Genomic DNA, 17458 nt, shown 5'->3' with positions numbered 1-17458 from the left:
ATAATTACTTGAACAAATACTGTAAAAAAGAACACTTACAACTGCAACAAATTCTCATTGAAACAAATAATAAAAACATCATGAAATACAATCATTGTAAAGCTAGGATTAATGAATTTGTAAAGTGGGACTGTAGTTTAGGACACAGAAAAGTAAAAAGGGCATTTCTGTTAATGAGAGCAGAACTGATTTGGCTCTCAGATATGCTGGTCTCTCCAATGCTCAGCCTTTGGGGCTTCATGTTCCTTCAGGTCATGAATGCAGACTACAAATCCCAGAGTTATGTGGCATTTTATGGATTTCTTCCCATTTAGTTCTTCTTACTTATTGGATTAATTGTTTTGATTAACAGGGGACAACTGTCTATATAAATACTGTAGATGTATGGTCGTAATAAATGAATGCACCTTTTAAGTCATCCACTTTAAAATAATCTGCTGAAAATATAGAATATGTCCAGATAAATTAATTTAGTATAGTGCACAACTTGGCACAAAACTCGGAGGACCCTGTGGCCTTGAATTAAGCACTAAGGCTAGGACCACTTGTGCTTTATTTTCATTGTAAAGCTAGTATCCGGAGTTAGGTACTGTATAAAAGGTAATAGATAATAAATTATAAATACGGTGCTATGTGTGCCAAGAGAATATGCTGAAGGGATGTTGGCATCTGTGTAGATTTGATTAAGAATAGAATGTTCAACAGCCAGAGGGCAAGATAGAAGAGTGAGTTCCATTTTCACCACGGCATTTCACAGTTGCCTAGAAAGAAGTGTTAATTATTCCAAAACTTATTACTTTTCTTCTAAAAATATAGGGGTGTTTAGGGAGAATGTTTTGCTGGGAACCCCCTGGTACCCTTACCCACATTATCATGTGCTATTACATTATTTTCCAAAACACCATGGCTAAATGAATGTGTTAGAGAGTACAGACGGGACATTTTGGAGACACTATTACATTGTCTTGCAGGAATTATTGGAGTTAGCTATATCCTGATAAACCTCAATATTAAAAGAAGGATCCTTGAAGCTTTTGTCTTCTCTAGAGCAAAATCTGCTCCTGATTTTTGTAAAATAATTGCCAAACTTTAAAGTTTTATGTGACCCAGATTCCTCAAGAAGCAATACAGTATGGGTTGCCTGTATGGGTTAGTTATTTTCAGAGTTTCTCCAGTCTCCTTTGCAACAGTGACTCCTAGGACCTGCCGAGTATCCACAAGCTTGTTGTGAGTCATGAGTCACTGAGAGATGTGCTTCTTCTTCAATCGATGACAATTGATTGCAGTGTGTGAAATGAACAATGACTCTGGCAGGTAGCCATGTAGGAATAATGCGCACACAGATCTTCCTTCTTGTCATGTGTTACTGGGGTTCTTGTGATCAACTGAGTTGATAAAAAGTAAACAAATGGTTGTTCCATTTTTTATAAAATGTACTAGAGGTTCAAACAGAGTAATATACACCTTGATCTGTTTTTTACTTCACTATAGTATTGGAAATTTAGCTTAATTGTACAGTTTTGTATGTGGGGAGAAAAAATATGGAAAATGTTCCCATAGCTTTAAATGAAAAAGAACAACAAAGGTTTCTGGACTGTGTTTTTCAGCACAGTAAAGAGTGCAAGAAATGTCTGTTTTTTATAAAATTGTTGCAAAACTTTAGCAGTGTGTACTGTAAATATATTTAAAAAACGTAAGTAATTTTAAATCTATTTAAGGTTGCTATGAACATATGAGGAACGTTTAAAATTTGAAAAGAAGGAGATTTGCATGTGCCATTGTAGCTAAACCAAGAATAATTAAAGATTTTAAGAAGAATCCTCTGCCTTTCTAGTGGAAGTGGAGTTTCCTCTGAGATTCTTAGGAAAAAATAGCCGAAGCAAAAAACTACAAAAAAACATTATAAGACTACATAAACAAAAAGGAATTTTGACAGACTATGACTGTATATGTGCTGACAAGAGGTGAAGCTGGTTTTCAAAAAATTGTGAAAGATAGAAAAGCTGTTTAATTTCAGTTGCATTCAGACAGACATCTCTTCATCTGTCTACATAATTTGACTTTTGAAATAGAAAATATCAATCAACTTATATTCCCTTTTAGTCTTTTCAAAAACATTTTTCTTTAATTATGTTGGATCATCTGTTCAAAGCTAGGGTGATTTCTAATGCAGCAATAATTATTAAATCTCCAGTTAAACTATTCTGTCTTGATTGAATGTACAAAGCAAACAAAAGAGATATTGACAAAAAAAAACATCTACCCTTGAATTAAACTCTAATAAAGCCTAAGCAAACAATCTGGTATAATCTATTTAGGCCACTTCTTCAGACCCTGTTTGCACAGTTATTTAAAGGAATTCTACCTAATTGATTTGAAGAGTTTAAAAAATTTCATTAAATTTAAAAATCTGTGTGTGCACCAACCTTGTACATTGATATAAACACTTACTGTATAATGGAAGTACCATTTCACCTAAAGCATATCTGGTTATTATAAAATATCTGTCTAATATATATATATATAGTATAAAAAATAAATAATAGTGTTTATAGGAAAAAAACAAATCAAATAGTTATGGTTTCAAATCATCTCATAAAGGTAACCCTTGAACTGATCACCTTTCTGTGGTCCATGGTCATTTTCTCCTGTGCACCTACAGTATAAAACTACACTATAATCTGCACAGCTTTTATGCTGGTCCTGTCTTGTATTGCTCACTGTAGGTTATATGTGAGTCTTTCCATTTTCCCATTCTTAAGTTTTATTTTAGAATTTGTTTAACATCTAAGGTTACCAGATTTTTATTGAACAGAGTTGCAAGTGGCCATGGTATTCCAGCAGTGTTTAATAATTCAGGTGGGGAGCTCCGCCAGCATGCGTAGGCTGCAAAGGAACAAGTAATAGGTTTATTCCATGCTGAAAAAAAGAAAAAAGAAAACACAACGTTTCGGCCGTGGAGCCTTCTTCAGGTGTGGTGCGATACCTGAAGAAGGCTCCACGGCCAAAACGTTGTGTTTTCTTTCTTCTTTTTTTCAGCATGTGTTTAATAAATGTCCATCCTTAACTGTCAATTGTCTGGGATAAAAGCTTCTGTTAAATTAATCAATAATGCACATAACAGTCAACACAAGCATCCCGATTAGGTAATAGATATACAGTATTATATGTGATTTTAATTACTTTGTTTTGCTGGCTTAACTTGCCTACATGAGAGAACAACAACCTTTCAATGAGGATATGACTGTCAGAACCCACACAAAAAAGACTGTTAAAAAGGCTCCTGTAACACTGACACAGAATGGTTAAGTATAAAGTCAGATGTGAACAATGATGTATTTAGTAGTTTAAACAAATTGAAGAAAAGATTTGATGGAAGGTTTTGTGACATTTTCAAGCCACCCAGTGAGAGTGAATATTTTTTAGGCATGATGCTTTAAAGATTTTTGATTGAGTGTGTGTGTAACTAAAGGATTATTGGAATAACTTCTGAACAAGAAAGACTCAGCATCATGGCAACATTGCTTCCGGAGTTTGGCTTTGCATAGTGACTGGCAAAAGACAGATTGCAAAATTGCCAATGAGGAATGGGAAAGAGTGATTGAGACACAATATTTGCGAAACTACTGTATGTGCCCCTAAACTTAAGCATCTGTAGACAAGTATCCAGTGCGTTGGGTAAGTGGGTCAGAGCTGCAGGTAGAAACAGCGGGCAGAAAGTCAGGGGTAGATACTGCTCATGGTGGGAAACCAGCTGGGAATGCTGCTTGGGACCCTTACTGGGATACCTGAAGGAGAGGGGCTCACAGTAAAGTTACTTGCAGTAGCAAGGCAGTGAACGAGGATTAGAAAGTACAAATGCATCATTTTCATGGGAAGGCTCTGAATACTTTTGTACAGTATATACAGTATTTCCTTGCAATATCATAACATCAGTATAGTCATTTACAGTACCTAAAGAATTGTATGCCATTGTCAGCTGCTTATCGTTGCAGAGATGTACCGTACAATATTGAGTTTTCTCAGTAGAGCTAAGTCACACATCTTGTATGGAAGTGATGAAGGCCAAAAGGCTTCTTTAAGTGCACTTAACATGTTTATATTTTACATTAACAAATAAATAGACGTGACCTTCAATATCTTTGACGAGCATTGAAAAATAATCCCTTTTTCTTGTTGAATTGCAACAAGACTTTTTTATATTGAATCTGCAATTCACTATTAACCCCTCCAGCCTTGTTTTGGAAGAGGTAATCATTGAACATACAGTATGTCTCTTCCACAGTATGTAAAGAACTAAAAATGTATGTATGTGGGCATTTGAGGTAAACCTTTAACACTTTTGCAGCATATCTACACCATACATAGTGAATTAGTGTCTCAGCATGGAAAGAAAAATCCTAATCTTGTTTTCGAAATGTGTTCATGGGAATTATTCGCCAACTATAATGATGAGATCCTTGGTGTGACAAAAAATTGATTGAAATAAAATTTATTTTTTAATCATTTCATAATTTTAATTATGGTGATAAACTTGGCAGCTATAAAACAAATATGCATACAGTACTTTGTTAATAATAGTTCACACATACAGTATATTCCATATAAATAACTTAATCATTTTGTTATAATAATTGTTATAAATACCCTGAACAAAGCTGATTTGTCCGATTTGTTTGTTGATATTTAAATTGAAATTTAAAGTGGATAAATGTGTTTCTACTGTATACTTATGACCAATTGAAATCACTGGGTTGAACATAAAGTATGTCTTTGGTCTCATATGGTCAAATGGATGCTTGCAGTTAACCAAAATAAAATATGTAATAAATTGTACTGGCCTAAGATTCAGATCAAGTGTACAGTAGTTTCTGTTCTTATCTATTTAATATCTGGTAGGCCTTCTATGAGGGGTCCATGTATTTAATGGATTTTTGGTATGTGGAGCTGGATCAGGGGTTTGCCTCTTCCACTCCTGCATTGACCTGGTAGTGCAGTGTTTCCAGGAACAGTGCACCACCCCCCTGTGGGGTTAGACTTTGCTAGCAGCAGCCATATCACCCTGCAACTCACAACTGGCAACCCACTGAAGGTAAGGAAATGTGAGCCTGGTCAGTACCATGATGGGAGACCTCCTGGGAAAAACTAAGGTTGCTGCTGGAAGAGGTGTTAGAGGGGCCAGCAGGGGGTGCCCACCCTGCAGTCTATGGGGTCCTAATACCCCAGTATAGTGACGGGGACACTGTACTGTAAAAAGGTACCGTCCTTTGTATGAGATGTAAAACCGAAGTCCTGATCCTCTGTGGTCATTAAAAATCCCAGGGCGTTTCTCGAAAAGAGTAGGGGTGTAACCCCGGCGTCCTGGCCAAATGTCCCATTGGCCCTTACCAATCATGGCCTCCTAATAATTCCCATCTATGAATTGGCTTCATTTCTCTGTTCTCCTCCTCACTAATAGCTGATGTGTGGTGAGCATTCTGGTGCACTATGGCAGTCGTCACATCATCCAGGTGGGTGCTGCACATTGCTGGTGGTGGAGGGGAGTCCCCATTACCTGTAAAGCACTTTGAGTGGAGTGTCCAGAAAAGCACCATATACTGTAAGTGTAAGCAATTATTATTATTACTTACTGTATCATTCAGGTCAATTTCGTGATCACAAATACAAATTGCTTGACAAAAAAAAGAGTTTTAACATAATGTGTAATCCAATAGTACTATTTTATTGTACCTAGAGCCACTGTGTAGACATAAAGTAGAGAGTTCTGGCACTTGGTACACAAGGTGCTAAATTTTCAAAGGAGTGGGGCTAAAGCAGCAATGAGTGTGCGTGCTTTGAATGCATTGCAATCCGTGTGTTCCACCGAAGTGCTCACTGCATAAGCACTGCGTAACATTAAGTAATGCTTCTACTGAACTGGTCACACAGATCAAAGGTCACAGAGCAGCAACACCCGTATCTCCCATACTGAACAAGACTTTCAGAAATTCAGGATTAAAAAGAGTTCGCACACTCTCAGGCTCTGTAAAGTGTCTGTATTAATTAAAAATCACTGATTTGGAAAAAAAAAGATAAGCTTTCGAGGCAGCATGAAGGACTGAACAAGGACACTATTTTCTGTAGACAAGGACATCTTTACAATTCATGGAAATAATGCTGTCACTTCTTAAAAATGACTGGTGTCTTCAGCTCCTTATGGCTCTTGAACAGTGTCTTCAAAGTGAAAGTGGAGCTGTCGTCCCTCTCAAAGGTGATGACAATCACACACACCAACTCCCCCACCTCGCATGTTGTGTGGAACCTCAGCTGGTGTGGGTAATAAAGAGTTTGACACACCCACGCTTCTCATTAAGGAGGTAGGTAGTTCTGTGTTGCAGCTGCCTACAACCCAATCACACTGACCTGTTTCTCCACACAATTTAATCCACAATAATAACATAACAATAATGCGAGGGCTCAAATCACATTAGCAGTGATTTTTTGACAAGCACACACACCCATATACACCATTCTCAGTCTCACAGCATTCCTACTGGGGACTGACTTCAAAGCACAGAGAGATTCAGGTTCAGCTATCATCTTTAAATCATCATTGGCTTTACATAATTAATTTATATCCTTACTTCTGGCCTTTTTTATGTGTTGGGGTACTGTCTTTTTAGTACACTGTTAAGTGCCGATAATCAATAAGCAGTGGTTAGAACAGGAACTTTTTTTCCATTTTGACATGGACAATGTCTACCCATTGTTGCCCCCTCACCAAGTTTTTTAAAGAGAGAGAGAGTTTTAAATGTATACATCTTCCTTATTTGATCCTTTAATAAAAATTATTTTTCTCAACTTGATGCTCCCTCCCTTCCCTTGTTTTGTGTTAGACTAAATCTTACCCTGTCATCTTAAAATTAGTGTGGAAAGGGTTGCGATCATATTTCGAATCCCAGACATTGCAAAGTGCAAAATCCTTAGCTGGGTTATCTGTACCAAACTTCAGACAGTATGTTTTTTTTTATATTGAACCTGACCACAGTTTCTCTCTTGTTTTGAGGAGACAACTAGAGGGAATGAGCATTATAAAATCCATGAGCCATGAGGATTATAAAATCTATTTTACATTCACATTTTTCTTAGCATAAATTGCAATTCATTTCTTATTTGGTCATAGTAGCAATTGGTGGATATGCACACTAACAAAATGTTAAACATAACAAAAATTTATTCACCATTTGTTTATAATACAGCTCTTTTATCTGGCACTTATTCCTGTGTATTTCCCCAGTGGTCTGATTTAGGTATTCATGCTTTGGCAGATGTTATGAACCACAATGACCTTTGTGCATTCTAGGATCTACAATCATGCAGTAATTTATTGGGTACTTTCTTTTTTCCTCTGTCTTCTTTCAGCAATGTGTGATTATAGGTTTCCCGGAGACACAGAGCTTTTGATTCACTGCTTCAGGAAAATGATGAATAAAGGTCTCCTCCTCTCTTTTCTTACCTGTTGAGATCCTTATGTAAAGCACTGGTGATTAGTGCTTTCTGGAATAGAGACAAACTTCTGGAAGAGGAAAACACTTCATGGGTGACTTTTTAGATTGCTATGAAGATGGTTTCTAAGCCTTCACAACAAGTTAATACATTTTAATTTTATCCACAGAATGTATCTGACTACTTGAAAACATTTGCTAATGGGATTCAATGACACATCAAAAGCATGCTCTGTGTCCTCAGGGAATAACAGGCAACCATTTTTATATGATCCTAGAGGGCAAATAGGATTGCTCTATGTTTTGTAATATTGTTGTATCATATTGTTTTCCTCACAAAAATGATCACAAAATAAAATAAATGCACTTGCTCTTTTTGACCACTCTGATCATCACCGAATAAAAACATACAGTTCTGTCATTCTTCTTCTAACTCTTTCTAGTGTAGTGCTTTTCTTTTTGTGTCATGATAACCAAGACAATGCATATACTGTACTTCTGAATGGCTCAGCTGGTCAATGCTTTTGTTGGTAGTGTGTGATAATGTATCCTGTATCATGAAAGCACTTTATCAGGGTCGAGGAGGATCACTTTTTTCTGTAATGGCTGAAACTAACCTGTAACTGGTACAAAAGCTCAACTGCTTGTATTCTATAATTACAGAGCCAAACCAAAACAGATGTTGATACTCAAATGACATGTATATTTTCTATGTCTGCCCCAGGCTTGCAAAGTAAGCACTGGTGGAAAGTGAGATTGGACATTAATTGGCTATTTAAGACTTTAAGTGTTTAAAATGGCAGATTCTAATAATTTAAAAGACACCCCAGAGTACTCAATCTCCAGCCCAAATGAGCATTAAACCTAATACAACAAAAGTTTATCCTACAGGGATCCTTCCTCTCAGCACTGGGGTTATAGCAAAAGAGAGAGAAACATTTCCTATTAATTAAATATCCGCACAACCATGACACGCTGATTAACAGTGCCAGAGACCCTTAAAAATGGATTATCATTAGACACGCAGGTATTTTAAAATGAGTTTTATAACTTGAACATTTAATACATAGACATCAGTGATACCAACATTTATATACTGTATCTCTCTTCGTGTTCTATTCTTGTATGGCACTGTCAAAAAGATATGTAAAATTACTTTACAACAGAACATTTTACAAATCATGTACAGGACTTTTGCTTTAACCCACATAGCAGCTGACTATTAAAACAAACCTTTCGCATGTACAGTAACTGCTAGTTTCAGAGACTTCAATTCAACTCAACACTGTTATCGGGGAGTAGTTTGCTCCTCATCTCTCTGTGTCAGAAGCCTTTCTCTAATTACATTTAATTAATCCAATCATGTTACATTATTACCACAAACAACTGTGGTTGCTTAACTCTCTAAGTGGAAACCATACATCCATAGCACTAAAGCATAGAAAAGAGTTCATTGCTTAATACACAAACCCAATCTCCCATAGCTTCTGCTCATTACACAAATGACTTCAAAATCAGAACACAGGTGTTTCCAATTTGATGCTGACAAAAGTGGTGACTGTTGATTTAGCTTAATGAGAAGAATCCTGTGCTCACGTTTTACAAATACTGTAAAATACATAGACACAATGCATCTATCTTAAAAAATAAAAAACAAATGAAATAATAAGTAAAAATGAAACCAAGTGATGTCATTATAATATTCTTAGCATGTCCCAGAAGCTACTGTATATGGATTTCAAACAGAATTACGTAATTAAGTAATTAGAAAAAAATACATACAGTACCTGTAAATACTGTACTCTATGTGCAATGAATGAGCACAGAAACATCATAAACGTATATTGCTCACATAGCATAAGATATTAAATAGCGGAAAATAGAAATATTCCGACTTCTTCTACAAGAGAATCTCTTTCTGTATTATTTTGTCTTTGTGTCATAATTTACCTTTCTTGGCTTGATCTGAATATTGCAAACAAAGCTGCTGTTATACTAGTAGGATTTACAGTCTCACCAATAGATTCTGTTGAAGTGTCTTTTTGACGAGAGACAGCAGCTGTCTAGGAGTAATTATTTGTATTGACAGAATTACTTTATGTCTTTACTTGCCTTCTTCTGTTATATTCCCTGTTTTACTTTACAAGTCAAGGATAAACACGTCTCTTTGGAAATGTGCTATTTTTCTAACCTTTTCTGAATAATGCAAATAACCTATACCAAAGAAAACTGCAAGAACAAAGTTTTTCAAAATTTCAGAACTCGGATGGATGCTCTTTTTGAAGCAATTCTCATAACCTACAAAAGAAAAATAAATTTATCTTGTTTCTTATTTTAAAGAAAAAATGCCACACTGCTGTTTTCCTGTTTATTTTTTAAGCCTTGCTTTTTGCCACAGGGTGTTTTAGATTATGCTTCGAATGGAGTCATCTATCTGTGGTTTCAGCTTTGAGTAATTTATTTATTTTGGAACCAATGTTATCTTGACTGCATGTTTTCTCTTTTACTCTCAGCTACTGTGTTCTCACTAAAGCCCCAGTGTAACATGCCTCTTTTTGAAGTGCTCTGAGGTGGCCCTACCCATGAAAAAGTTTCTCTGGATTATAGAAATCAAGCAAATGCTGGATTGAACTGCAGGAAACACTTGGTTTTCAAATCACTGCCAGAGTTCTTCCTGGAAATTTTCACATATCGTCTTTTTTGTTCCAATTTCAAATCCATCACTGTCGGATTTCCTACCTTACTGTGTGCATTCTTATTGAACCTTGACTTCTATTTCTATGTAGACTGTCATATGCCAAGATAACCTTTTATTAACAATAAACATTATCCCGGAAAATCCTCCAGGCTGAAAGTGAAGAAATGAAAAGGGGGGAAGCATAACAGGTTGGCACAGGCTGCAGTAGTTTATTTTATACCTGTGAATTTCTGTGAAAGTCTCTTCTCTTACTCAATGTGCTTTTGTCTTCACATCCCCGTTTCACTATTCATCTCACAGCAGTCCTCCAGATTTGTCAAAATCTTTCAGGATTGTTCATACTTCAACCCACTCCCCCTTGTAGTCTTCTACATTAAAGAGGTATGAGTTTCAGTTGATTTTACCTGTCTGAGTATGGCATTTTTTTATGTCATAAAGGGACACTTATCCCTGTTGCTTTACTTTGATTGATACCACTGAATGTGAGCTAAAATCCTATGACTGGTTATCTAGTCAATGACAATGTAGTAGACCACACTTGGAAGAGACTGGAATGGCAGCTAGCCTGGCATTAGAGGCCATTAAAGGGTTCTGTCATCTGTGAATAGAAACACTGGGTCATAATTAGTTAACTCCTTTAAGGGTGGGAAGGCAGTCTTTAATGCTTTTAATGTGTATACTGTATATAGTTTTTGTAACTATTTTTTATTGTAATGGAGATAAAAAAAATGGCAGGACTTAGTTAAGACAGCTTTATGAAGAAAAAAAGTGACAGATGTTCTGTCTTTCATGTTGTTGTTCAAATGTCAGAGTGTAGGGTCAAAATTATCATATTGATTAGTTCTTTCAGCCCTCAGTTTTTGTAATACCCATAGCAATCATTAATGTTCTGGTAACCCCACTGAAACTAATAGCTGTATCTTCAAATCAATAAAGTTTCCTGCTAATGCCTCTCAGAATGTAATAAACAGGTTTTATTTAAAATAAAACTGAAGATTTATTTTCATTTCAAATATGAAGAAATAGCTGAAAGGGAATACTGAAGGCAACAAAACATCAGGCATCACAGCTGATCTGCAGTGCAGAAAAATATGTTCAGTCAAGCTGTTCCAAAGTCTTTTACAGAAACCAGAGACTAATTACCCCATACACCTCCCCCATCCTCACCCTGGTTACAGTGATCAGCACAGCTGTGAAAAGACTTGCTGGTCCAGACATGTATACTTTAGACTGACCAGCGTATTTGAAATGCAATTTTATTCCTGTAATTCTCACATAAACATTTTCAACTGACATTTAAAAAAAAAAAACAAGATGCATTCACGGTCACAAATCTGTCACAAACACCAGTGGTTGAAAAGGAGACCCGATCAAAAGATTTTGTTTTTACTCAATTTCTCTACATTTACATGCCCTATGAATTCTTAAGAAAGATGGTAAAACTGCTGTTTCAACTGACTCTATTACTGAGTTTGAATTAGAAGCTTCTAAAATTGTGAATTATTCAGAATTAGTACCTGTAACAATGTAATGCAAACGGTAAGTGAACTGAAATTGAAATGTTAACATTAATATTTAAAGTTCTTCTCTTGAGAAACGTCTTTGTAACTTCTAATGTGACCTGGACCTTACCTATGTATAAACCTGCACTGATATGGGCACCTATAAAAACAGGAGTAAGTGCGCAATTGGTGCTGTGAATGTTTATGCTATCTTCTATCTATTTCATATGCACTTGGATGACATTTCATCCATTTGGTTTGGTGTCTTTGTGCTTTTCTATAGCCATTGAGCAACAGCTCTTGGGATTATAGAAAATAAAGGAAAAAAGGATGAAAAAAGAAAACTTCAAAATGTGCTCCACATTCCTGTCCTCCTCAACTTCAAACAGGTTCTTACGAGTAAATAATTCAAAGCTGCCAAGAGAATTGCACTGCATTACCAGGAAGTTGCCCGAGTAAAATAAAGTGAAAGACCAGCTTCATCAGGATCAACTAGGAAGTGCAATACAGGCAAAAATGAATTATATTTGTGGTGCAATGTGAACAGTGGACTGAGTACTAGATAGAAAAGTACTATGGATTGAGTACTAGATGCTAGATAAAGATGTTTTTTCCACATGTTCTGCTGTTTTAGATTACTTTTATTTCTCATCTATAGCTGTTGTTTGAAAAATCAGCTTAAGGTTTTGTTTTACTATTAACTATTTGGAATCATTGTTCTGAACAGTATGTAGACATTTATTGCTTTTTTTAATTAGAGGACTTTTCATTGATTCCTTAAGTATAATTTACAGTTCCTTACTAATCTCTATGTCTGCAAGAAAATTAAAAGATACTTTAAAAAAGTTCTACTCCATCTCAGAATTTTTTTATCTAAATTTGTCTTAGGTTACTATGAAAACGTAGAAAAGATGTTGCCTAGATATTAAAATAATGAAATGTTCAACAGATCAGCATGTGAAAAAGATGGAAATCATTTAGTTATATGCTTAGGATACTGTTCTCAAGCAATAATCATAAAAATATTTTTCCATCTTTAAATGTACAAATAAAAATCTTTAAAGGCCAAATCCAACACAAAGATAACACCACAATAAACAGTTTGAGAAATACAGCCTCCTTTCCACCCACTTAATTTTTATGAGACCTTCTTACAAAACTAGAATCACTAAAAAGTTTTTTTCCTACAGTATTAAGGACTTATCAGTGTTGTTTAAATATGTTAACATCACGTTTCTTGCCCATTTATGGTGAGGTGGCTTAAAGAAATTCAGATGATTTCTAGGGATCATATTTGCTACAGAGAGCAAAAATAAAAAAATAAAATGTGTAAAAGTCATTCTGAAAATTAGGAAAGAACCTGAAATCTAAAAAAAAATAAAAATAGTTATTATTATTAAGCTCGCATCCCTGGACTTGTTGTGTGGGGCAGATTTATTTGGGAATACTCACTCAGTAACAAGAAGCCTACTGTTGTGTACATGCTCCCGACTGGAGAGACACCCTCACAGAACCTGATGTATAAATGTGAAACAGCAGTGTAACCCTGTGTATCCTGTGTATTCTTTAGCTAAAATCACTCTGCAACTCACAACTGGCAGCCCACTGAAGCTAAGCAGATGTGAGCCTGGTCAGTACCTGTGGGTCCTAATGCCCCAGTATAGTGACAGGGACACTATACTTTAAACAGGCGCCGTCCTTCGGATAGGTTGTAAAACTGAGATCCTGACTCTCTGTGGTCATTAAAAAATGGGGAATAATGCCGGCGTCCTGGCCAAATTTCCCATTGGCCCTTACCAATCATGGCCTCCTAATAATCCCCATCTATGAATTGGCTTCATTACTCTGCTCTCCTCCCCACTGATAGCTGATGTGCAGTGAGCCTTCTGGCGCACTATGGCTGCCATCACATCATCCAGGTGGATGCTGCACATTAATGGTGGTGGAGGGGAGTCCCCATTACCTGTAAAGTGCCTTGAGTGGAGTGTCCATAAAAGCGCTATATAAGTGTAAACAATTATTATTATTATTAAAAGGATTTATAGAACTCACCTCGTCAGAATACTGTAAATGTTATTCTGAACAAATCCACCAGAGGCATATTCTTACATTTCAAGTATTAAGTGAGTTCTACTGAGTGAGAGGAAGCGATATATGCGACAGATCTAGGACTTTGTTTGACTTAACGCATTCTTGAACTGGGCAGTGCAGGCTAGGAATACAAAACAAAATGCTTGGATATATATTATTAAGACTACTGGATAGAACTAAAAAAAAATAAGTTACTATAGGTGCATTGTTAGACTTAAGCCATGACCTTTATGAGGACAAGCACACTGAAAATGGATGCATAGTCATTCATACATGTACTCCACTTGTTAATTATGTAACATGAGAAACTAAAATATTCCAAGACTGAGGGAGACTGTCTGTAACTACGAAGATCATTTAGTGACTTGACTTCTTTATTCAAAATCTTGAAAGGCAATCACCTTAGGTGATAAGGTTCAGATCTTAGATGATAGGATTCAGAATAGGAAGGAGGGTTCAGATCTTAAGCTACTGCTATCATTTCCTCAGCCATGTGAGGACACTCTCCCTTTACATTTGTTGGCTAGTTTTTTTTCACTGTTAGAATTTTACTGAACTGTTGAATATTTAGTTTAATTCTAGCTATTTTGTAACTTGTGTAAAGCAATTAATGTCTATCTCTCCAACAAACTTTTTATAGGTCCTATCCAGTACCATATCCAGCCTTTTAAGAACTGAAAATTGTTGATTGTTGATTATTGGTTCAATTAAGTACAGTACCTGTAACAAAACACACTATACTGTATTGAACTTACTAAAACATTTGAATGTGTTTTTATTTTAGTGCTCCAGTAAATTCTGAAAATAGCTGGCAAGATTGTGTTTTGTCTGATATTTTATTACAAATCACTCTCTTCTTTTGAAACAAGGTCTGTCTTACTCTACTGAAATGGCACTACATGACACTCAGCCTGCACTCTGTATACCTCCAGCTTGTGTTTTATGTCCATAACAACCCTTAAGGCTCAGGCCTTTGCTTCCAGTTTGATTGTTGGAATACACAAAGCTGGGTTGCTATGGGGATGTGCAATGGAAAAGTGGCCTTCATACTAATAAATATTTCTTTTTTTGCAACACAGATGTTCGATGAACAACTGAGGTCTTAGAAATTGTTCTTCTGTATTAAAATGTGTTTTTCTAAGACACAGGAGCAATATCTGAAATCCTTACTTAATACTGAATCAAAATGCCAGTGTTTTTTTTCTTTTTCTCTTTTTTTGTGAAATTTGAAAGGGTAATAATCAACCAGGCTGCAAGACAATAAGCATTGCTATATAGAGAGCATCTTTTCCTTAAACTATGTAAATGCTTTCCCCCCATTCCTAATGATTGACTCCTTTCTTTATTTTTAGATCTCTTCCTTCATTTATAGTGACCTTTCTAGTGAAATGCATCTTCCAATTCCATGTCACCTCCTGTACCCATTCTTACCTTCTCTTTTTTTTACCCACTATTTGGTCTCTCATTTTCACTTTCTCCCTACCCAGATTACCCTGCCAAAACGTTGTTGTTTTTTTCTTTATATTTTTCATTATGGAATGAACCTGTAATTATCCCCAGATATACAGTAGAAGTAGTCAGAAGCAAACATTTTTATACATGGCTGAAAGTGCTGTAATACAGGCAAAAATCGCATACATTTCTTGTGTATACAGTAGATCTGGCATTATACCATATGTTTAGCAACTGTTCAAAACCCCCTGTGTTCTGCTAGTGTGTTAGACATCACACCACAGAGGCCAGAATGGTACCAAATTCACCGGAAATGTTCAAAACAGATTTTAATAGTAAATTAAGATCACAATTTAGAATATGATTATCAACTACTGGAGGCTTACAAGAGATCAACATCTGGATTAGTGCAAATTCCAGAAGGAACCCTTTGTCCAAAATAATCCCAAGTGTGACTGGAATTCCTCACACTATGGTTCTTAATTGCTAGAGCACCAGGGTGTTTGACATCCAGACTATTCTTAGCTTCGCACACAACAGTGATGTAACTAAAATATTCTTCGAACATGTTTACATGATCATCATCATAAATTAAGCTTTCTCTCATCCAGTGCAAGTGCAAGCTCCATAGCAATGAACTTGGTTGACTGATAGCTGCAGAATCCATGCTAATTTGTAATAATCAGAGAGATGTTTGTCGAATCCCACTTTAAAATAAGATAATGCACCCTCTCATGAAGTGAGAAACCACTTAAATTTAAAAAGAACAGATGTAAGAGGCTGGCAGATCAGGCCCACATTCTTAAGTGTAATTGCCTTTTTAATAGACCACATACTGTAGTTTTATCCTAAGACACAAAGAGACCGTGAGCATATGATGAGCCACAGGGTACACAAATCATCTTTTGACTGACAATCTGAAAAGATTTTTTAAGTTTCTCTATCCTAGACTTCAAATGTCTGTTTAGCATGCAAAGATGGGCTGCCTAGCATAAACAACACTGCCTGGGGCTGTTACAAAGCTATAGGAGTGACCTGCCCTGTTTCTATAGTGAGAAAATACAGCTACACTACATTTGAGAACCATTGATTGTGGCATCACTGTTTATTGTATAGCTTCCAAAAGTCCTGATAGCAGGTGGGACCTTTTTTTCAATTCACTCTTGCAGATTTGTGGCCCAGTGCCCTTTTACTCACTGTTTTTTAAGAGAATGGAAACTTCTATTCCTGTTAATATTAATAACATTTTGCTGCTTTTTGCACTGCACAATTTTCTTCTGGAAATTGATGCTGCATGTATCTGTTTTACTTTTAGATTTGGAAAGATTCGATTTCAAATATTCACACACACAAATATGTCTTAATATATATCATTGATGTCCCATGACTTAATGAGGGTAACCTTTAATTCTTAAGAACATCCTGTACCTCTGTTGGGTTTTACAGATTCAACTTATTATATTTGCTGTGAGCCCTCTCTACTCTATATTGGACTGTGTACAATATCTCATTTACAGCCGAATGTGAGTTTGTGAGAAAATGTTCATTTGTTTCATATACATGTGGTGCTACCTATACACCACGCTGAATAAAGAAAAAATAAACGTAGTAATCAAATTATTGTTAAAAATAGTAATATTACAATGTAGTAAAAGCTGCAGGCAACACAGTGTATTAAGTTACAACTTGGGTTATACTTCAATCATGGAGTATACAAGGATAGCTTTACTTAACTTATCTAGCATGTCAATGATGTGCATACTGTACATATTACATTAAGTGATGTAATATTACATAGTACAGTATGTACATACAATACCAGAAAAAATATCCATAGGGAGGACACAACTAGGTGTAGCATACAAAGTACACATGATAGAATAATATAGTTTGTGTTTACTTTAAATGTAGCTTAATGATGTGCTAAAAGATTTAAATGTATTGTGTACATGGTAGCTCATTTGACAGACACTTCATACAATGAGTATATAGTAATTAAAGTATCATCTAATGAAGACTACCCTCATTGATGGATCACCACCAATTTTCACATTTCTCCTGGTGCCATCTGACATACTGTAAGTTCTCAGGGAGGGTTCGTTAACTTCTTGGTGTTGATGATATACATTATGTGGTGAAGGAAGAAAACCAAAAGTGACGTCAATTTCTTCAGGGCACATTCTGTCTGATAGGTGATAATAAAGTAACAACGGAGCAGAGATCTTGGAAAT

General features: G+C 35.9%; 1 non-coding gene across 1 annotated transcript; it reads left to right on the top strand.

The window, feature by feature from the left end:
• Window positions 1-4826: 4826 nt before the first annotated feature.
• On the top strand, window positions 4827-5022 carry LOC148818062 (U2 spliceosomal RNA). The gene has a single exon (XR_016094573.1). It is a non-coding gene; the product is annotated as a U2 spliceosomal RNA (small nuclear RNA).
• Window positions 5023-17458: the final 12436 nt, after the last annotated feature.

This window comes from Atractosteus spatula, chromosome 19 (assembly GCF_055471065.1).
Source record: "Atractosteus spatula isolate fAtrSpa1 chromosome 19, fAtrSpa1.hap1, whole genome shotgun sequence".
NCBI lineage: Eukaryota > Metazoa > Chordata > Actinopteri > Semionotiformes > Lepisosteidae > Atractosteus > Atractosteus spatula.
This window is presented reverse-complemented; position numbering and strand designations above follow the sequence as displayed.